The sequence below is a fragment of the Hetaerina americana genome, unplaced genomic scaffold, assembly GCF_022747635.1.
Source record: "Hetaerina americana unplaced genomic scaffold, ioHetAmer1.1.p SCAF_20, whole genome shotgun sequence".
In the NCBI taxonomy this organism is placed as follows: Eukaryota; Metazoa; Arthropoda; class Insecta; order Odonata; family Calopterygidae; genus Hetaerina; species Hetaerina americana.
This window is the reverse complement of record NW_027286764.1, coordinates 7,044,905-7,068,843: the sequence shown is the minus strand read 5'-3', so window position 1 is coordinate 7,068,843 and position 23,939 is coordinate 7,044,905. Positions and strand designations below refer to the sequence as shown.

General features: G+C 42.6%; 1 protein-coding gene across 1 annotated transcript in view; it reads left to right on the top strand.

Annotated features, from left to right (window-relative positions):
* Window positions 1-23,939, top strand: part of Prosap (SH3 and multiple ankyrin repeat domains prosap) — a 427,994-nt gene that overhangs the window by 97,377 nt on the left and 306,678 nt on the right. The gene's annotated exons all lie outside the window — the stretch shown is intronic.

Sequence of the window (23,939 nt, the reverse complement as noted above, 5' to 3'; positions counted from 1 at the left end):
ACGAACTTGTATTAAATTTTGCGTAAAAAACGGATTTAGTGGCGCACGGACGTTGGAAATGTTGGAAAAGTGTTTCGGCAACGATTCTCTAAAAAAACGGTCGTTTACCAGTGGCACGAGCGGTTCAGAAGTGGTCGTGAGTCAATCGAAGATGATGAACGCAGTGGCAGACCATCGACATCGAAAGTCGGTGAAAAAATTGATAAAGTAAAAGAAATGTTGGTCAATAACCGCAAATTAACCATCAGAGAAATAGCGGAGGACTTGAACATTGCCTATGGATCCGCCCAAGACATCGTGGTTAATGATTTGGGTTTCCGTCGTGTAGCAGCAAAGTTGGTGCCAAAAGACCTCAATTTCATGCAAAAAAGAGACCGTGTTGACGTCGCAAAAGACATGATTTGCGAGGCTGAATCCGATCCCACATTCATCAAAAGGATCATTACTGGAGACGAGACGTGGGTTTATGAGTACGACACGCAATCCAGACATCAGGCAAGTGAATGGCGTTCACCAAATGAGCCGAGACCAAAAAAACCACGTCGTTTTCAGTCAAAAAAGAAGGCAATGCTGACGGTTTTCATGGATTACAACGGTGTAGTGCATCATGAATTTTTGCCAGAAGGCCAGACAGTAAACAAAGAGTATTATTTGGGCGTTATGAGACGTTTGCGTGAAGCAATTCGCCGAAAGAGACCAGAAATGTGGGCAGAAAACTCGTGGATTTTGCACCATGATAACGCACCGTCGCACAGTGCTATCATTATTCGTAATTTTTTGACGAAAAATGCAACAAATACCATCCAACAGCCACCGAATTCACCTGATTTGGCTCCCTGTGACTTCTTTCTGTTCAATCGAGTTAAAAAACCATTACGGGGAACGCGTTTTAGCAGCCGAGAGGAAGTAATGGAAAAATCGCAGGAAGCACTGATGGACATACCGAAAACCGAATATAAAAAATGTTTCGAGGATTGGATCAAGCGCTGGCATAAGTGTGTTGCAGTCGATGGGGATTACTTTGAAGGGGACAATATAGATTTAGATGAATAAACTTGTATAAATAAATTCCGGGAAATTTTTGATCAAGGTATATATATATATATATATATATATATATAAAAACAGATGTAGATTTTTAGAATATAGAGACACAAAGAAAGGACACTCACATATAGCCTCTTCCTCACACAGTTTCCTAAACATTTCAACACTTCCGCGGGAATGTTATCCACCCCCACGGGTATATATATATATATATATATATATATATATATATATATATATATATATATTTAGGAAAATGTGTGAGGAAGAGGCTATATGGGCTGATTCGTAGTATCTATGATCTATGAGGAAGGAATCTGGCCGGAAGACTTTGTGAGGTCAGTTATAGTTCCTACTCCGAAAAAGGTAAAGGCTACATCAATTGAGGACTTCAGGACAATAAGTTTGATATACCACGTAGCTAAAGTTATTCTCAGGATCATAAACAAAATGATAGAGAGTAGGGCAAATGATTACTTAGGCAATGATCATTTTGGGTTTAGGAAGAGGAGAGGTACGCGTGATGCCATTGCAGTAATGAGATTATTAATCGAGAGGAATACAGAACACAACCAGGAGGTATTTGCCTGTTTCGCAGATTTCGAAAAAGCGTTTGATAGAGTGAATTGGGAAAAACTAATGGGTGTATTGCAGAAAATAGGAATAGATTGGAGGGAAAGGAGGCTAATCCGCAACCTGTACATGTCTCAGACTGCTCTAGTGCGAGTGGAGAACGGGGAGTCCGGATGGGCAGTGTTAGGAAGAGGTGTATGGCAGGGTTGCCCATTACCACCGTTGCTGTTCAACCTGTATGCAGAGGAAATGATTAAAGAGGCATGGGAAGAACTGGAGGTAGGAATGAAAGTGGGCCGGGAATTCGTAAAATCAGTTAGGTTTGCTCATAAACAAGCTTTAGCTTGTCCGTCAGCCAAGGGTCTGCAAGCATTGCTTAGTGAATTGGAAATTCAGTGGGAAAGGTATGGGATGAGAATCAATTTTAATAAAACAAATGTTATCCGATTTTCTAGGAAGAGGAAAGCTAAGTTAAATATTAAAATAGGATGGCAAAAGCTAAGGGCAGGTGGAACAATTACGTGTCTCGGAGGTGTTTTGGACCAACACGGTCAAAGTAGTAGGGACGTTAGGAGAAGAATTGCGCTAGGCAAAGAGGCTTTCACAAGGAGGAGGGAGTTGATGACAGGGACGTTGAGTAAGGTTATTAAGAAAAGACTCGATATGGAGCGTAGCTATGTACGGCGCGGAAACGTGGTAATTGAAGCAGGAGGATAGACGTAGATTGGAGGCTTTTGAAATGTGGGTGTGGAGAAGAATCGAGAAGGTGAAATGGACCGATAAGGAAACAAATGAGGAAGTACTTGGTATGGTGGGCGAAGAGAGGGTTTTGTTGGGAGAATTCCTATGGAGGTAGGAAAAGTGGATGAAGGGGGTTTTGACCGGCAGTGGGATGTTGAAGACTGTGATAGATGGTAGAATGTTGGGCAAAAGAGGAAAGGGAAGGAACAGGATAGGGATGTTGGATGGGATGAAGGGAGGATGGAAGTACTCAGAGATGAAGAGGGACCTGATATAAAGTAGGATGATGGATTTTGCTAGGGGTTACAAATTATTTAATTGGTAATTATGTCCATCCAAAAACCTACCTTAACCGGTAGATTACCTAAATAATATATATATATATATATATATATATATATATATATATATATATATATATATATATACACACATATATACTACGTCCAGTTAATATGCATACGGTTACGTATTACACATATTCTGACTGTGACGAAATGGACGGTTTATTTGAATATGCGCAACATTTATAAGCTTTAAGCGTTTTCTACTTTCGGACTGAAATCATGTGATTTCATCTTCTGTTACAATTCAAGTGAATCCGCATGCGAAAGTATAAGTCATCCATCACAAACCATTTACAGGAATCAGGTTAGTTTATTTATTTAAACGAAGCACTCATTTCATAAGTTCAAGATGAATCTTTTGCGCATAGATACAGATATACAGCCACGTAAATACCCCGCGATACACCAAAAGATGTGTGGCAGGTGGTAGAAGCACGAGGTACGGTGGGTAAGGGAAAAGGGAGAGGAAGGATGATTTAAGGTTAAGAAAAAGTGAAAAAACTAACAAAAAACTCGAAAAAAACGTGCTGATCCATGAGTACGTATGCTGGCGAAAAACCTAGTTCCAAAAATAGTGTTAATTTCATCCGCCAAATATGTTCTTTGGTCCGCGAAACAGGTGGGGATAAAAATGAACCACAACCATTTATACGATACGTCTCCGCCATACGAAGACAGGCGATGCAGACCTGGAAAGTAAGAAGGATGTTCGATGTTCAATTAATGCATGGGCATGCAACTCCTGATCCCTGCCCTAGAAGCAAATGCTATGAAATGTGACCCCTCGCTGTGGTCAGCGGACGGCGTGAAGCATTACCCTCACGGAGAGGGATGGAAGGGGGAGCTCGAAAATATGACGACCCATTGTCGGGACTGTGGTAGCACCACGTTAATTGAATGTTAGTCGCATTCCCATAAGCTAAGGTTATTGAAATGGAGAGGTTATAAATAAATAAATAAATATATATATATACATATATATATATAGTACCTTACACAGTAACAAACAATATAGAAACATAAAAAAATATAACTCACACGTTATTTCTTGATAATTTCGATGGAATTCCACTCCGTCTTCATCGGAAGATAGAGAAGTAATGACCATATATATATATATATATATATATATATATATATATATATATATATATATATATATATAGGTATATATATATGTATATATATGTATATATATATATATAAAGAAATTAGGGGTGCTGTGACACTCTTGACGTTGTATCTGTCTCCGTTGTACTCAACCCAACGTCGACTACCTTTTGGTTACAATTAGCTAAGAAGTCCATAGTTGGCCATCTTTTCATTTTTGTCATAATATTTTTTGCAACAATATTTTATAAGGCAAAGGATATGCGGTTTTTTATAATGAGAAAGGCTAAGCTGAACATTAAAATATGAGGGCAAAAACTAGAGCAGGTGGTACGGTTTACGTATCTCGAAAGTGTTTTGGACCGAAATGGTCAAAGTAGTAGGACTTAAGGAGAAGAATTGTGCTAGGGAAAGGTGCCAGGGACCAGAAGAAGGGAGTTGATGACAGGAACGTTGAGTGTAGGTGTGGAGAAGGTGAAATGAACCGAAAGGAAAACCAACGAGGAAGTACTTAGGCGAAGAGAGGGGACTATTGGGAGCAATCATAAGGAGGCAGGAAAGATGGCTGAGAAGCATATTGATCGGCAGTGGGATGTTGACAACTTTGATATAGGGGATACTGTTGGGCAAACGAGGAAATGGCAGGAATAGGATAAGGATGTAGGGAGGGATGAAGGGGGGGGGAAGGAAGTACACGGATATGAAGAGGTGCTTCGTTGCAGAGTAGGTCGTTGTATTGTGTTTTTCAGGAGAGGCAAGGTATATACGTTATATGGTAGTTGTGTCCATCCAAAACTTAACCTGTACCTTAACCGGTAAATTACCTGCAATAATAATTCTATGGGGAACCTTTTCGGATGCTTTCTTGAAATCTGGGAGTACGACATATCTACTTGTGTACATACACCCTTCTCCCGATTCTAGGGGGCCTTTGATTTATAAGCAAACGTACGCGATTGTGATCCGCTGGCTTCGGAGTTCCAAATATCGAGAAATGCTAGCATATTACGAACAATTATATTCTTTAAGATTATTCAGTATATCGGTTACTACAAAATTTGCTGTTTTCGGATTGATGCTAGATAAATAAAGAAAGAAAAATCTGCTGACATTGATCGGGATATCTGCGCTGTGCACCGACCAGGTGATGAGTGACAGTGTTGTACGACAGTGGTGTTGTTTTAAGGGTGAACGTACAAATGTCCATGATGTCCGAGAACTGGCAAAATCGTCAGTTTATCTTTCACGAGGCTAGGTGAAACATGCCACGCGCCCTTGCGGTGGCTTGCGGGGAAATATGTGGACCTAAGGGCATAGATTCATAAAATTTCTTTTTAAATGTAATGAACATCGAGCTGTTTTTAATGTCGTGGCGGAATGAGTTTCAGGTGGGAAATGCTGAGGCCATGATGAAGTTATCGAGTACTTGGGGTGCGGTGTTGGGTAATTAATTGAAGGAGAGGCTGGGATTGGGTGTCGATCGTTTTCCAATGTTCTCGTGAGGGGAGTGAGATGATGTTGAATGTTGGGAACACAGGCGATGCTGTGTGGCTCTGAGTCACTCCGGATAGCCTTTATGCATTGACTGTAATATTCATATTCGCCAGAGGATAGTTTTAATCGGGCCAACATACTTGTGTGATAATAATAAATTTGGGCCAATACGCATTGCTTTCTGCGATGGCATTTGCAAAGTGTCGCCGTTCGCAAACGGGGGGGATCAGGTTTCCTCCCTCCCCCGACACACACGTCCCCACAAAGCCAAAAGACTTCACTCCCTCCTCCCACTCCCTCCCCCTCTCGCACGCTCCACTTTTCCTCTCTTCTTTTGTATGACGGAGGAAAAGGCCGACATTTCGGGCTGCCTCCCTTTGTCCTGGGCTTCTTATTCTTTTCGTTTTGTTCGCTTGGGCCTTTCACCACGCACAGCACTCAAAACCACTCGCTCGTTCACAATCGCTCCACGAGAAAGGGACGCAATCGTCCGTCATTTCTTTCTTTTTTGTTCTCCGTGCGAAGCGAGAGGGGGGTGATCCCCCCACCCCCCCGAGCACACGCCCTCGCTTCGCGCCCGACTGAGAGATGGCAGCACTGTACCCGCGCGTCGTCGGGGGCGCCTTCGCGGATGGCGGCAGGGCCGGGGACGGAGGGGAAATGATTCACGCCCCCATTTCACTCGCTTTTTCCTCATCAATTGATTAGGGGTCGAAATATTACTGGAAGAATAAAAAAAATCATTTAACCATTCACAAGTATTTTCTACGGTCATTTTCTCACCCGTAAACTTCGTAATATAGAGTTTTTAGTAAATCGCATGACGTTGGGTCACCGGAGGGGCAACTAATAATCACACTAGAAGATGTTGTTGAAGAAATAGCCAAACTCCCAAATAAGAAATCCCCGGGAGAGGAAAACATCACGAATGATATAATAAAAATACTTCCGGAAGCGGCCGGCCAATATTTATTAAAAAATTTTAACGCGTCAATCACCCTTGGATACTATCCGAAAAATTGGAAGGAGGCTTTAATCAAATGTATCCCCAAAAAAGGGGGGAAAACACTTAAAGAGGAAAATCTGAGACCAATATCCCTCCTCTCAAGCTTGGGTAAGCTCTTCGAAAGGGTTGTAGCACCGCACATCAAGAGACATGCGGAGCTAAATGAAGTCATACCGCAAGAACAGTTCGGATTCCGCCAGGGATACTCAACCGAACAACAGATTCATAGAGTGACAGACTTTATAAGTGATGCTTACAATAAAACAGTAAAAAACCAATGGAATCTTCCTTGACCTGTCTAAGACTTTTGATAAGGTCTGGCATGGGGGCCTAATTCAAAAGATGCAGTCGTGGAATTTCCCTAGATGGATGACAAATTGGACAAAGTCTTACTTAGACGGAAGGACATTTAAAGTTAAATGCGGAGAAGAAATAAGCGACAGTACAACTGCCAAAGCTGGTGTCCCACAAGGATCCATCTTAGGCCCACTGCTTTTTAACATTTACACAGCCGGCTCCCCAATGCATAGAAATGACTGGCGAAGTATAACTGCCCTCTACGCTGACGATGCCGCAATCCTGGTAAAAGGGAAAAATATCAACTCAGTCAAAGAAAGAGCACAAGATGCATTGGACGAGATAACATCATGGCACAGAAAATGGAAATTGCAGATAAACGCAAAAAAACATAAGCAATACTCTTCGCCCACCCAAGATCATCTAAAATATTTAGCGAATGTATCAGGATTGGACAACAACCTATTGAATGGAGTAAAAGCATCAAATATTTGGGAGTGGACATAGATGACAAACTGAACTTCAAAATGCATATTAAACAGATACGAGATAAGGCGGCCGCTACAAGATCGCAATTGGCAGCGATTCTCAGACAAAACGCCACCCCTCAAGACATAAAAATACTAATATACTCGACAGTAATAAGACCAGTATTGACCTACGCAGCACCTGCGTGGATGGGACTAGTCAGTAGATCCCTGATGGATAAATTAAATAGTACAGAAAGGAAGACGCTGAGGCTGGCTTTTGGTCTCCCCCCCGGGAAGAAAATGAGATGGTATACCAAAAAACAAATATAGAAAAACTTTCAGACATCTTACTGGCAAAGTGTAAAATATACTTTGATAAATTAAAAGAAAACACTAATGGGGGTATGGCATACAACAAACAAAATAAAATAGGCCCCTATGAAAAAAATGAGAGACCAAATAATGTTACACTCCTAAACAATACGAAAAAATAATTAAATAAATAGAAAGAGGGCAATAAAACGACGCTGGTGGTGCTCCAGGAAGATATAGGAACTAAATATTGTGACACAGAGCATAAGCCCAACTGGGCGACCTCTGAAAAATCAAGCCGCTTAAAAAACGGTAAGGGATGTCGTCTACATCTATGTACATGACAGCAAAATGTAAATTTGAAATGAATTAAAATTCTCTACCTATACCATGCCTACAACTTAATCCTTTATTTTCCTTTCTATTTATTTTATGCTTGGTGCTTATGCATGCTTTGTATAAAAAGTATCGGGAAATGTTAAAAAAAAATAAATTTAAATCAGTTATTATTGCAATTCATCAAAATTCTTCAAAATACAATATCGTTCGCAATTGTAGCAGCGGTGAGATCAGTGACTCGTGCTCGGTGTCTACCTTCCTTTGAAATTGATTGCATTTCCTCTTTAAACTATGAAAAAAACACCCTAGCTGTCCCATAGGGATGAAAAGTTTCTCCATAAGTCTGCTATAGTCAGTACAATTAAATTTCTATTCATACATCGCACTGAAAATTGGCAAAACAATTTAAAATCAAATATTTGTATATTTAACTTATTGAATGAATGTTTTATGATAGGGGTTTTTATAGAGACTTCCTATTCTGAAACGGTTGCGCTCCCCTGGTGACTTTCGCCAACCATGAAATCTAACGTGACGAATTTGTTATACGCTAAAAGCCTTAAGAGAAGATGTTTTATGAAAATCATCGGAGCTCTCCTGGTCACATGTATACTTTTATTATCACCATTTAATATAACTATCTATTATTTTTACAATTGCTCTTTGATGTACGACCGATATGGTCGACAAAGCCTTTCAGGTAAATAATATACAAGCATGGATCTGTGGACTCTTAGCAGGGTGGAGATGGGAGGGGGAGAGAAGGGAGGTTGAGGGGTGTGGATTGGAGCAAAGGGTGTGGGGACACCCCCATGGGCTGGGGTGGTGTGGGGGAGCTCCTAGTGGGTGTTGCCGTTGTTCCTCGTATGAGAGTATTTTATTTGGCAATTGAACAGAGTCGATTTGAAAACCCGTCCTTTCGTTTGGATTAGTTAGGATCGGAAGGATGAAGAAACCCCAACGAATGGAGGAAGGCGTTCGTCTCCCGTGAACGCCCCCTCACTTATAACGGACATTTCCGCCCACACCACTGAATCGTCGAAGGAAGAGCGCGGATGCTGACGGCAAGGTTTCCCTGAAAACGTTTTCATTTTATTTTTGTTGCTAAGCCTTGCTTTTGTTGTGTGATTGCGAATCGCGCCAAAAGGAAATTAATCTCATCAGTATTTTAAATCTAATCAGCGCTGCACTTTCTTAATTTACGATCCAGGTGATCTAATCTGCAATCAGTGCGATCTATAGTAACAATGCCTAATCATTTCATCTTTTGTGCGGTTGTAGTAAAGTCGATTGTCTTCCCGAAAGTCTCCCATTGTTTCCCTAGCTGCCGTCTTCTTTCTTCTCCGCGGCTCCCATCCCACTCTCCGCCCAATAACCGACTTTCCTGTTCTTCTCGTGACAGCCCTGCTAGCATCTAGCTCGTCTCCTCCCGAGGAGAGGAGTCCCTCCCTCGACCGCCGCTTTCCCCCGCCGGGACACGCGCGCCGCGAATAGGATTACTGACGCGGCTCAAACGAATCGAAGCGATGGAACCTAACGACTCCTTATCTCTCGCTCCCCTTACGCGTTTCCAGTAAACTGGTTGATTAAGTCGGACTTATTTGAGGCGAATCAAATATTTATTCTTGCGATATTTATCCATTGCAATCTCGAGGTAAGGGCCTTTTCTGCTTGACTTGGTCAGTGCTACTATTTTTTGACCCGTATAAGATACCTTCTAAAAAGTGCTTTCCCACAACGGAGCGTGTTGCCTGATTTTATGGTGATATGCATATTATGGAATTCTAGGAACATATGTATATTCAATTCATTTCATATTAATGTCAATTTCAACGGTTTGACTCGTCATTATAGGGGCCCTGATGCTAAAACCATTGGGAAATGGATTACTAGTGTATGGGCGATAGGACCCTCACTTCTTAGAAAACCAGCTGGGCGACCTCAAAGTGTGCGGACACCTGAAAACATCAGAGGCAGTGAGAGCGTCGTCCATTGAACAGTCTCCATCGCGCTCCGCCCGGAAACATACTCCTGCTCTCGGAATATCGCCAAGAATAATAAGGCGATCTTTATACATTCAGACCTTCACTTGCACCCCTACAAGATGATGGTTGCTCAAGAATTGACTTCCAAAGACTGGGTGAAATGTACAGATGCTTGCAAGACATCCCGACACTATTCTGTGGCTTAGCGATGAAGATCATTTTCACCCCTCCGGCTCAGTAAATAAGGAACATTTTCGTTACTGGGCGACTGACAACCATCGCGAACTTCACCCAAGACCTCTTCATAGTCCCAAAGTGACAGTTTGGTGCGCTGTGTCCTCCTTAGGCACTGTTGGGACTTACTTTTTTGAATCTCGAGGTTCAACATTTACTGTGAACTTTGTGCGCTATTGTAAGATGCTGGAGGACTTTTTACTCCCCAAAATGGAAGAGTATGGTGAGGAATATGACAGAGAAGTCTGTTGGTTTCAACAGGAAGGTGCCACGGCTCATACCACCCCTCGTCCACGCCAAATCCTCCAAGAATAATTTCCCGGTCGCCTGATCTCCTCAAGAGGGGATGTTCCATTGCCCCCTCGCTCCCCGGATTTGAGCGCCATGTGCTTTTTTTCCTTGGGGATATCTCAAAGCTGAAGATATCTCAAAGTTCGGCCATGAACCTTGGAAGCTCTTAAGGAGGCAATTACAGATGTCATCGCTGGAACAACGCAAGGTATGCTGAGGAGAGTTTTCGAAAACTTTTTTGAACGACTCAACATATGCATCGCTCACCGATTGTCGTCACCTGGCTGAAATAATTTTCAAAACCTAATGAAAATATAATTACATTAAATTTAAAATACGGAAATAAAATATTAATTGATTATCTTTGTTGGTTTTTTTGCAATTTTCTGGTCAAATTAGGGAGTCAATTCTGTCACACCCTGTATGTCACTCGACCACTAGGATTGTTTTCGGGAGCGGGTGGCATGGCTGCGAGAATAGATCTGCCCGAATTTGGATTTATTTCATTCGTGACTCTCGTGACATCGGACATTGGCCATTATGCTTAATCTGTTTGGTATTTAATTTTATTATGCAGAATGAGAAGAACCTATTCGAGCGGATGTCTTTGTGCGCGACTATATCGACTCGTGCGGTTCGAGTGGCGGGTCGCAAGCGAGACGGCGGTTCGGGAGATGGCGGGGTTAGTTGATGCAGGGGATTCACGGGGTCATGCTACCCTCCCTTGCCCCCCCCCCGTCCTCCCACCGGCCCGCCGACGGCGCTTCGCTCGCGAATTTCACACATCACACGGGTGACTGAGATCGAATGAGGGTGGGCTGCGCATCCAGATTGTCGATTGTTTGCTTTTGATCGAGAGTCGGATTCGATGGGGCGCCGAGATATGTACGTAGGATCTCGCCCATCCGCCTTCGCCTCTTTCCCCGCCTCCACGAGAGAGAAGTTGGCCTCTCGTCTCTCTCCTCCTCGCTCCGATTGTTGCCCTTCGATCGAACGATGATCGTGTGACCTCGATCGGAAGGTCATGCCACGTTCCGATGCGATCCCGCCCACCCCCTCCGTTGCGCCTCGTCCCAAAGACGAGCGATGTGCACTTTTGATGGAAACTTGCATTCGTAATTTTGAATCGATAATTATCGGAAACGTATCATATCGATTTTCCAAGTTTAGAATTTGTTTCGTTCTTTTATTGCGACCTTTATGATTTGTCAAAGTTTTATTTCGATATATCTGCCTTTTATTTGGCAAACTTACGATAGCGTCATTGAGATATGCAGCTTCTCTATCTCACGCTTAAAAAGTGGTTAATCTTAAGTTCTGTCGTAATATCTTATTTAAAGCGATAAAAATATATATTGTCACGAGTGACGTCACTTTCACGCAATCATTGCTTAGAAAGTGTTCCCGCTCTGTTAGCCCGGGAAATGGGACGCGTGACGAATCAAAATTCCTCATCATTAAATAATTTCAAATTAATCAAAGCAGAATTGCGAAGATGTTGATGACACCGGATTTCAGAATGGAAATGCTCGGGAGGCCGAATTCTCAATACTTTTCTCGATAAATATCCCTCGAGTTGAGATTGGAGTTGGATTATTTTGAAAACGCCGTTTTATGAATATGCTCAAACCTGATCTCAGGATTTCTCTTGGTTGTGCAGTGCTGCTAGGTCATCGGATGTGTACGCAGGTGCTTTCTTGTTTAATTTTGGGTCATATTAATTCGCTTTCTCACGGGAGGTGTGATTAGTTCAGCTGTAATACGTTGCATATGGCTTCCAATTGCCCATTTGCATAGAATTTGGTTGTGTGCATTAGGACGAGGTTTGGAATCGATGAGGTCAGGTATTTATGAGTCGCCATAGATTTACGTTTTGCGTCAATAAAGGTTATAGCCTGTCTTAATCACCTGAATAAAAGAATGCCTTTTATAAGCGAAAAGTATACGTCATTTATGGATTATTGAACGATAATTCTGCATCATATTGGAATGAATAGGAATTAATGTTGACGAGAGTAAATACTATTCGCAGCCGTCTGCTAACAGATGCACGAAGGCATTTACATCCACACAATTACATCCCCAAGGGCAAGTGGCGGCGGGTGTTAGGTCACCGCCGTTAAAATGGGATAAAATCGAACTAACTAACTAACTAACTCATCTAACAAATCCATTCCAATTCATACCCATAGATATGTATATATATATATATATATCCGCGCAAAACCCATTTTAACTTACACACGTGCAAATACATATACTAGCAACTAGCATACAGGGTGAGAAAAATCATACCATGCCAAATAATGCCAAGTAATGCCAAGTATATTTAACGATAGATTTCGATGCCTATTACAATAAGTTGAACCTGCTTAATCCTAATTATTAAATAATCCTTGGAAACAGATGTTATAATGGAATCAAACATTTAGACCTAAAAAAACCTTATGATAAACGTATTCATGGATAATAATGAAAATAGGGCCAAACAATTCCTAAGAACTATGAGAATTAACAAAAACTGAAAGAATAGCCTTAAAATATAAAGTCGCGTCATCTTTCCCAATGATTTTTCCAGCTTAAAATGTATTAAAGAATTACAATGGACCACATGAAATGGGACGCTAGAATCATCAGCTATCCATTATCAAAGGGAATTAAGTTATCAGATACCCAAATGGCCTCTATTATTCTTATATCTATGACGTAACGGAAACCTTGGTTCTCGCTACATTGACTCTATGGAGAGCACACCGGAGCCGGCAATTCTCTCGAATTCTTCTCGATCTAGCTCACCATTTCGTCTGAGCATTGGCATTGCCAGCACACGTCTCGCTTAAGAGAACGAGGAACGAACTCTCCTGCTACCAGTTATCTGGTCATCACATACCTATAAATCACCGCTCCAGAGAGGCAACGCCCTCTGACAGAACCAGCATTCAGTTCACATGCGTGGAGCCGATAACTCTCGAATAACTACATAATTTCAACTGCGCGTGCAAATAAAAATAAAAAGTTCGGGAAGCGTTTTCGAGAAACTCCCCAACCGACTTCAAATTCTGCGTTTTGTTGTAGAAGGTCGAAGCCGGAGTGAGTGTCCCGTCGGTGTACCACACTCCCTAATCTTCTCTTTCGTTGGAGTGAGGCAACGAAGACCAATGGTCAGGAGTTAACAAATCATTGGTCACAGCTGTGCCCAATGCTCGAATACACGTATTAAGGATAATGCATTCTAACCCCGTCACGTATCCGATTTCGTAAGGCAATGGAGAATTTGAGCATTGTTAGCTTGCGTATGTCTCACCAATGGCGAAGTGGACGCCTACGGGCTGAGATTCAGGTCTAGGAGGTTGTGGGTCCAAACCCGGCGATTCCTCTATAGAAGAAATCACTAAAGAAATTATTATGGCCCCGCACCACTTACTATGTAGAACAGACCACGAAGATACAATAAGGGAGATGGATACAAGTATAGATAGATACAAATACTCATTCTTTCCCCGAACAATCAGGAATCATAAAGTAATAAACCGAAATTAAAATTGAAATTAAATTTAAAATACTTCGCCTTTCCACATAAAAAACTTTTATTTACGACCTAGGTTTCGTTATGATATAACATCATCAGGTAAAAATACAAGTCAAACACAGTATATATAGCTCTGAACGGAGGGGTTAGAGGAGGGAGGGAGGAAAGCAAGCAGAGGATATTCTTTAAGAGGGGATTCTCTGAGGACAACATTAGTTGCTCAAAATTGTCCAGGTAAATGTCTGCTAGTAGCGGGGAAAGCGGAGAGCCTATAGCCAAGCTGTCTTGTTGTTGGTAAATTTTACCGTTAAACACAAAATTGTTTTGTTCTACACACACTTTTAAGGAAGAACACAATTAAAAAATTACCGGGGTTGGAACCTTTGCTTTAACAAGGGTAACATCCACAAGGTTTAGAGCACATTGATTACGGAGGAGATGTTTTGACCGACGAATTTCTTTACCCTTCGCGTTCCCCTTTATTGTATTTTCCTCGCCCATCTGCCAACTAAACTGACACCATGTAAAGCCTTTTCAACAATGAATTAACTCCTCCCAGCCTGCTACTTAATCACCTGAATAATTACCCAGTGCCGTTCGTAATACCCCACTCCTCTGCCAACTAATCGACGACAAGCAAAACTTTTTTTTTTCCAACAATATGTGTTTATTTTTTTCTCTCTCAACAATGTATTTTTTCAACCATGTATATTTTTGTTATTTTATATTTTCAACAATGCATGAAATCCCTCTCCCAGCCGGCTAATTTATCAATGTTACCATTCCTCCGCCCCCTCTTCCTACCTCAACCAATCCTTGCTTTCCTCCATCCCTCCTCTTCCACTCCCTCCATAGCTATATATACTGTGTTTGACTTGTATTTTTACCTGATGATGTTATACCATAACGAAACCAAGGTCGTAAATAAAAGTTTTTTATGTGGAAAGGCGAAGTATTGTAAATTTAATTTCAATATGAAGAATTTCCACCAAGTGACGCCAGCAACTGTTTCATTTAATAAACCGAAGTCACTTTAGAAAATATTAAAAACATTTAATTTACAAGTAGGAACAAAATTAAACATTGCACATACTTCAGATATATTTGTAGGTGCATGTGTATGTTAGTTGGTAGTTTAAGTGTTTGCATGTTTGTGGGGTGTAAGGGTTTTTGCATGAATGTATTTATACCATGTTTTGTTCGTGGATTGTCTAAATTTGTGGCTTTTGCATGCGGTTTTTTCTCTAAATTACGGGTGGTGCCCTAGCATCCCCCGCTACACACCCTTGCGGCGGCTTGCGAGGTAATAAGTAGAGATAGATGTATAAATTGAGGGCTAGGGTTACCTACGCACACTGCCCATCTATGAATCGACTAGGATGTTCCTGCATCTCCTTGTTTCTCTATAAACCGTGTTACGTGCGACAAACAGCTCATAAAAAAATGCTTTCTTTCACCCGATGTGGCATTGAAAAACTTTCCAATACATTTATGCATTTTTTTATATGTATTTATGCGAACCTACCCTTATTTCTATGTGTAGCGTAACAATCTTTCAGATGTGTGGGCAGCTTCGACATCTCTGGAGCGTAATCATATTGACCCAAATTAAACGACCCATAAGCACCAATGTATGTGGCAATTTTGATTACTATTCTTTCCGCCTCACGTTCCCTTTTAATATTGAAGCTTTACATTTTCTCCTCCGTTAAGCACTGAGTGCGCATGTTCGAGTCTCGTATGTCTTCCCCTTTTCGTTGCGCAAAAGATTATCTCTATAACCCTCCAAGTTTCCACTTTTTTGTTCCTCTGATTCCTCATTGCAACTGCGACCATTCCCTTTCGCCACTATCGCCTTTCTGTGTTCTTTGTTTTTCCATTGTTCCATGCCTCTTAAGATCCGTACGAGTGGCCCAAAATACATCGGAATGCATTCCCCTTCCTTGCCTCCTTCGAGCGCAGATGCTGCTGCCCCTTCGCCTTCTCACATCGATGCCTTGCGAATTACTTCCAACACTCTCTGCTGCATCTTTAGATAGCGAATGAAACTCTGCTCGCATTTTCTCTGATTTCGATCCTTATAGTATGTAGTTGGACGTCTGTTTCGACTCATCTCTTCCACATAATAGACATGTTTCCAAATGGTCTTCATGCTTGGACCTTGTCGAACTTAATTTATTTCAACACCCTCAGTGTATTAAGTTAGCTTGAAACTCGTGGACTGTGGCGCATCGCGTATAAACTACGAATGCCTTTGACAATACACATGCACGCCATTTGGTCACAACATCTTTTTCCTTTAAAGGCTCCGAAATTTCGGAGTGTAAGAGAACGCCTCGATAGCTTAACTGGCTGAAGCACTCGGCAGGATATCGGGGGATCCGGGATCGAATCCCGGTCAAGGCGAATGATTTTTACCCTCTGCAGTTGCTGCATTGTAATCGATATATTTCGCCCAATGATGCTCGCGAATTTCACCTATGGTTTGCAAAAACCGCGATGGCATCTGTGAAACTCGAAATGTTAATTAATTCTCCGTTCATCTTGATTCCTTTGTCTTTAACTCCTGGCGCTCCCTTTATCGTTTTTCTAAGTTTGTACTGAGTAGAGCAATGTAATAAATAAATCCTTGCATGACTCCTTCAATAGTGTTGGCTTCGCCTTTCTTTCCGCTTTTCATTTGCAGCGTGATGGCTTCGACGAGTCCATCGGTTATTCTACTATTATTTCTACAAATTCTCATGGTTGTCCTCCAGTTTGAACATTTTTTCAAGGGGTCACCTCTGGGCGGTAGTTATTGCACCCTTGGTCTTCCACCCACGAGCCCGGCAATGTTCCTGAATCTTTCGGCTGTATCCCAAACTTAATTGGGTGCGGTGTGGAGGGTACACTCAGTTCAGCACTCCGTCGTTCGTTTAATTGTGAGACCTCCTTGGCTCCGATCGTCATGCGTATATTAATCACGACGCGAGTTATTTAGCCACCCTTCGGCCATTCCCAGAACGTCGCATCTCGGCAAGAATGGATAAATAGAGAAACGCCCAAAATTCGGGCGAAATTGAGACCACAAGTTCCCTTTCTTCCATTGAACCCTTCGTCAAGTGCATAGCAATAATAATAAAAGGAAATGTTAAACGTTATAAGAGCAAAACAAAAGAATGGTTGGGGCAAATATACTATATATAAAATGTGATTTTGTGGGAAAAACCTTGGGAGTTCAGACATGAAGGCCCTAGTTGAAACCGATGCAGGAAACACCCACAAAGAAGAGTGTTGTGAAAAACCTGCGAAAACCCTGCATGATGGTAAAAAAATAAAATACAGTAAATACAACAGTGTGAAGTACGATTAGAATACGCACCTAACCCCGATGGCGCCAGAATTCTAAGCCTATGGTCACCTCACTTAGTCGCTGCTACTCCTGCCCTCTGCTACACCTTTGATGATGTACGTATCATGGACATCTCTCAAGTCCACAATACGAACATTATCATGGACTTTATGGAAGAGGGAGACATGGAAGCCCCTCATATGTTCCTCGTGGCATTGACTCGCGCCCCTTAACTTTTTCCCGGCCACACTGCCCTGAAGGCGGAGAGGGAGTTCTCGTATTCATTTATTCAATTTTTTCAGGCTCAACTTTGTGGAAGTTCATTTTCTTCAAATGAAGATCACAATTTATTTATCCACAGTTCTTCAAAACAGAACTCTAGAACAGTGGGAAAATACATTGTGTTCCTCATTTAATGGGTTCCCATATTCTCCGCGTAACCGAATTCGTTTTAACCGATTAGTTTTTTCTCTATTTGTTTACTGTTGTATGCTACTGCGAATCACTGATCCGCCTCGTTAACCAATTATTCGCAAGGAGTCCGTCCGCCTTTGGGGTCGGTCCCGATGGATGCCGTTCCTGCATCGCCTCACCTCGCCACCGCGACCTCAATTGGTCCAGCCACCGCGATTTGGCGGCGGTGGAGCCGTTTCCCACACTCATTCATTCCCAGGGCGCTTCCAATCCGTTTCTCCCCTTCCACATCCACGAGGGGGAGGAGGGATCACGAGGGCGCCAAGTGGGGGCGTCGGCCCCCGTGCGGATGGCTCCATCCTATCCCATTCGGAGTGCCCCGCGGCGTGGGGAAGGGGAGACAGCTGAACGACGATAACCGCAGTGTCGCTCGGCGCGACGATTAATATGACGACGAGGTAATGATTGAAAGGGAGCGACGACGGTGCTTCCCCCATTTGGCGGGAGGAGGAAGTAGGCGATTTGTGTCGGAGGGAGCGGCGCTGTCGTTATTATCATCCTCAAGTGTTTCCGCGGAGAGGGGGGTGGGGGCGGCCCTTCCTTCGCGGCGTGGCGTGAGTTGCGTGAGAGGCCCTACTCCGTGTTATGCCAGCGTGCGTGCGTGAACACTCTACAGCGCACGCGCGCGGGGAGGGGGGGCAGAGAATGCACCATGTGGATGAAAATGAAACTTTAACGGTGGCGTGCGCACCAACAGGAATGCAAATGGTTTCATAAAATAAACAATTTATTAAGCCGTTAGAATGGAACCGGAAATTCCTTTCATTCGCGAACTGTTGAATCTTTTTCAGAATGCTCCTTGTTGTACAAAGAGTATTACCTCCAGTTTGTTCAATTCGCTCTCTCCGTATTTATTCCTAGAAATACATGGTGCGTTTATAAAGTAATGCAATTGAAATTCCCGCACCGCTCCTATTGGCCGGAGTGGGATCGAATCATTTGGATTAGGTGGGGAGGGGGCGCGCTAAGCTTTGCCGCGAAACCGGTTGTCTCAGTGCTCTCTAAGCTGTGGAAGCGGCAGGACGTCCGTTAGTGTAAACCTCCGTCAGCCGACCGTGTCACGAAAAATCAACCGAACGGAAATTTCAAGTGAACTTTTTAAGCATATTGAAAATGAACCTGATTATTTGGACTTCGTCATCACTGGTGATGAAACCTGGGTTTTTGAGTACGTCCCAGAAACAAAACGCCAAAGCTCTTAGTGGCATTCCGACCAGTCCTTCAAGCCCAAAAAGGCAAGAATGAGCTAATCAAAGGTGAAAACAATGCACATTTTTTGCGACAGTAAATTAATGGTCCATTATTAGTTTGTTCCTTCAGGGTGGACAGTTAACGCTGAATTTTACGTGGATGTGCGGGAGAGACCCAGAAAAAGGGTCATCAGAGCGAGAAAAGACATTTCCGCTACCTGGCTGCTCCATCACGACAACGCGCTACGAGTCTGGTGTCAAATATGTCGTATAAATATTCCTTGTATGATGATATTTTTACGTTTAATCAATTTGTTGCCTTTGTGCGAATAAGACGGATGTGCCACATTAAACATTTGCTTGATTTAATTATTTCCTCGAAAAGGTTCTTCATAGCACTTAAATACAGGGTGCGTTCCAAGAGTAATGCAATTGAATTTGGCACCTGGCTGGCAACTCCATCACGACAACGCGCCTTGCCACAACACGCTACGAATCCGCGAGTTTTTGGCCAAACACCAGGTGCCAACGCTGTCCCACCCCCCTTCTATAGTCCCGACGTCGCCCTAGCAGACTTCTTTTTGTTCCCTCGGATTAAGGCAGCCCTGAAAGGAACCAGTTTTTCGCCCATAGAAGAGATGCAATCAGCCTTGACGAAGGTCTTGCGAGAGGTCCCTGAAAGTGTGTGGAGGCCCAAGGACTGTACTTTGGAGAATTTTAAGTGTTTGTGCTAATCCGTTCAATTAATTACATGAAAAATAATTGCATTGCTTTTGGAACGCACCCTGTATGTTCCGCAATGTGTTAGTTCATATTCGTCAGATTATTTTGATATGGAGATGACATCCAGCATTCCTCAGGGGTTTGATAGCGTCCGATTCCTTACACGTGCATTGATTAAGTTTCCTCATTAGCATAATTATATATTCTGACCACGCAGTTATATTTGACGGAGTCGAAGCAATTGGTGAGTGATTTTAGATCTAAATTACAGATTCTGGTGTGATGTGGAGGGAATGTTCCATAATGACAGAGATGAAAACTAATACAATTTTCCACTTAATAGAGATTTATTCACAACTAGTTTAGGTGCTGTGCATCATTTTCAATTTAAAAATGGTCTACCAGTGCCAAAAATTCTGAATGATGTAGATGGAAGGTGAGTTCAGAGAGTAAGAATAAAGATATAATGAAATAAGGCTTCTCTTCTGCTGTACCAGGGTTTGAAGTTTCTTCTTGACCCACAGGCGTTCTGTGATTCTCACTGCGGCACAGATGGCTGCTTTACGGCTTACTTTTGGTCTTGATGACGGCGTACTTTGGTGTAATCCCCATTTTTAAACACTGGCTGTTGAAGGTAATGTTGAGGTTGGCGATTCGGCATTTGATGGAGGGCTTGAGATATGATTGAACCTGATATGCCCCGCCAGGACTTCAGGACTGCTAGTATGAATTTATTTATTTATTTATTCAGTATAAGTCCGAAAACAGCACATTCTGGCCTTTACATCGAACTATTAACAACGATAACAATGATCACATTTAAAAACACCCGAGCCCTAGGTGGAGGGAAACTCACCCAGGCGGGAATCGAACCCGCGACCCTTGGACTGGCAGACGAGGACGTTACCCCGCCGCCACCGGGGTCGGCGAATGGCAGATTCAAGTGTTATTCCATAATAACAGAGGCGAAGACCACTACAATTTTCCACTAAATAAAACTTAATCACGACCAGTTTCGATGCACTTCATCATTTTCAAGTATTTGTTTGATGTACAAGTAGTAGCCCGAAACTGGTCTTCATCTCTGAATTTTAGCTGTTCATTGGTTTCGTAAATCATAGGGATGAAGTATGAATCAGAACGAATTCAGGGCAATGAGGTTTCCGCGTTCGATTGTAAAATAACGAGACAAACATAAAATATTTGGGAGTGGACAAAGCCGGAAGTCTCCTCCGGCATTTCCTTGCCCATCATTTCGTCTTGGTTGTGCTCATGGTCAGGGATTGCAATCTGCACTTCATTCGCCCGTGTCGCAAGTATCCCCTACCTCATTCGCACTCGTCCCTTGCGTGCCTCTAGGAAAACGTGATGAAGCCCAGGGTGTTGTCCTGCGCAACAGTCCCGCGCTGACCCGCAACAAAATTGAAATGAAATAGTACAGGGAGTCATGACTGAAATATTGTATCATGTCACTAAAACGATCAACGTTGGGACATAAAGAGAATTGCGCTGGGCACAGAGGTTTTCACAAGGAGGAGGGAGTTGATGACAGGGTCTTTAGTATAGATGTTAAGAAAAGGCTCGTTAGAACTTTGATATGGAGCGTAGTTATGTACGGCGCGGAAACGTGGTCATTGAAGTAGGAGGATAGACGTAGATTGGAGGCTTTTGAAAAGTGGGTGTGGAGAATATATATCTGTCGCACTGAATTTCCAATTCGCTCGACAATGTTTGCAATCCCTTGGCTGACTGACAAACTAAAGCTTGGTCATCAGCAAACCTAACTGATTTTACGAATTCCCCGCCCACTTTCATTCCTACCTCCAATGCTTCCCATGCCTCTTTAATCATTTCCTCTACATACAGATTGAACAGCAACGGTAATAATGGGCAACCCTGCCTTACACCTCTTCCTAACACTGCCCATCCGGACTCCCCATTCCCCCCTCGCACCTGTGCAGTCTGAGACAGGTACAGGTTGCGGATTAGCCTCTTGTCCCTCCAACCTATTCCTATTTTCTGCAATACACTCATTAGTGTTTCCCAATTCACTCTATCAAACGCTTTTTTGAAGTCTAAGAAACAGGCAGATAAGTAATCATTTGCCCTACTCTCTATCCTTATGCTTATACACCTTATCCTTATGCAATACCAATGCATTCGTGAACAACACAAATCAAACCTTTTTTCCCTCTTTCAAATAATCTCTTTGGCTTCTGCTCACCTAATTCCACAACTCAACGCCATAATTTCGTCTGCCCTACGTTCCCTCCAACAAAAACGTCAAACTCGCCTTAAAAAGCTGTCCAACTTGTGTATTTCCTACTTCCGAGTTGGTCTCAAAATTCCACACTCTCACCCTTTCCCGCCACCTCCTCCTGAACCACCCCCACTCATTCAATATAAGCCTGACCTCCGCAGCATTTACAACCTTCCCTCTCCTCCCAAAGGCCCTCCGGTTTTTCCAAGACGCCAGCCACCACCGAATATCCCAACACCCCTCCTCCCTCCGAAAATGCCCATGACATTGTAAACCTTTGAAGCACCAGCCTTTCAGACAATGAAATATCCGTTCTTGGTAAAGGCCTCCTCCTTCTCCCCTACACCAAAAGTAAACCACATAAACGTACTCACTGATACCCTCAATTTCTGCCGAAACCTTCGATGGCGCGCCTTCTGGAAATCACAAAGTAAACCTTTCAGTAACCTAAAAACCAATCCCGCACTTGACAAATTCCGCCCGGCTTCAACTCATGAGCCAAAACCCCTTCCTAGTAACCATCCTGTCGAAATTTTTATACGTCTCCTTATCGAAAAGGTTTCCAATCAATCCTTCAGAAAAAATCTCAGACCGAAAAATAACCTTTCCATGAACGAACGTCATGCCCTAAAAACCCTACAGTCCAATCCCAACATCGTCGTTACCTCCGCCGATAAAGGCTCCTCTGTTGTAATTCTAAACACCAATGATTATATTTCCAAAGCCCTCGCTCACCTGAACGATACATCCACCTATACCACTCTAACCAAAAACCCAACTCAAACTTTCTTTATTTTAAACACTTTATACACCTCCCCATTCCTTCTATTATATAAAGAAAGATTTTGGCCTGTATTTCACCTGAAGATGACGCTGAGCGTCGAAACCTAGGTCGTGAATAAATATTTTATGTGGAAAAACCAAGTGTTTCTTTTGCATATGTATATATATATATACATATGCAAAAGAAACACTTGGTTTATATATATAAAGATATATATATATATATATATATATATATATATATATATATATATATATATATATATATATGTATGTGTGTGTGTATGTGTATGTGTGTGTATTAATAATAGATATAAGGAAAGGGATGGAAACACACTCATAAAGGACAGATAAATGGTGTATATGTGTTTTTCTATCCTTTTTCCTTACATTTATATCTTACATTCTCTAATTCTATACAACTTACTATACATGTGTAATATGGTCGCCATCTGGCCATACATCCTATACTATATATAATGCGTGTATAAAAAATATAAGAGCACTCGAGAAAAGGAAATTCACGAATCGGTCTAAAATATTTGATGGCACTTTTTTATTATATCTCCTCCCTGTACAGCTATAGTCACCTAATTGGAATTACAGGGTTCGTTCGGAAAATAAGTGTACTGAGCTCAGGAAAAAAAAATTATTACACTTTTACATATCTTAAGCTAATATTCCTCAAAATAGGACCCTTGTGAGTCGATACACTTGTTCCAGCGGCGTTCCCATTCCTGGAACGCTCCCGCGAAGGCATCATCGGGAACCTCTCGAAGACTCGTCGTCGACCTCTTCTCTGCCCTCCACGAACATCTTGTGCCACCGAAAGATCATGTTTCTGGACATGGCTGACTCCCCGTAAGCCTGGTCAATCATACCGACGGTTTCGGTAGACGATTTCCCAAGCTTTACCGCAAATTTGATGGAATACCGCTGCTCCAAAAACTTCGGCATCGCGTTCCGTGACGTGGGTCGAAGCGTGGAGGTTCGCGTTAACAGAGCTCCTCACTACACCACAGCTCAGAGCCGACTGCCTTTTTCAGCGTCGCTTGCCAACATACCTCCCTCCAATCGCAGCCCGTCAGAGCGGTGCTGGGCGCGCCTGGAGCGGCGCGCCCAGCCCAGGAGTCAGTACACTTATTTTCCGGACGAACCCTGTATATATTCATATTCAAACCACAATCGGAGGCACTTGGCAGATGTGGAACACGTTGGCGTGGAGTAAATGAAAATAAACAGGTAATGAGACGCATGCGTATGAACATAAGGAATAAATATAGTTCCGTGGGAAAACTCGGATGTAACCGGAATCTAGACCCGTGAGTTTTCTCTTTACCCGGGAGAGGGCTCTACCGCCGACCGACCGACATAATGTAGGGGCATGCATGTATGCACACTCT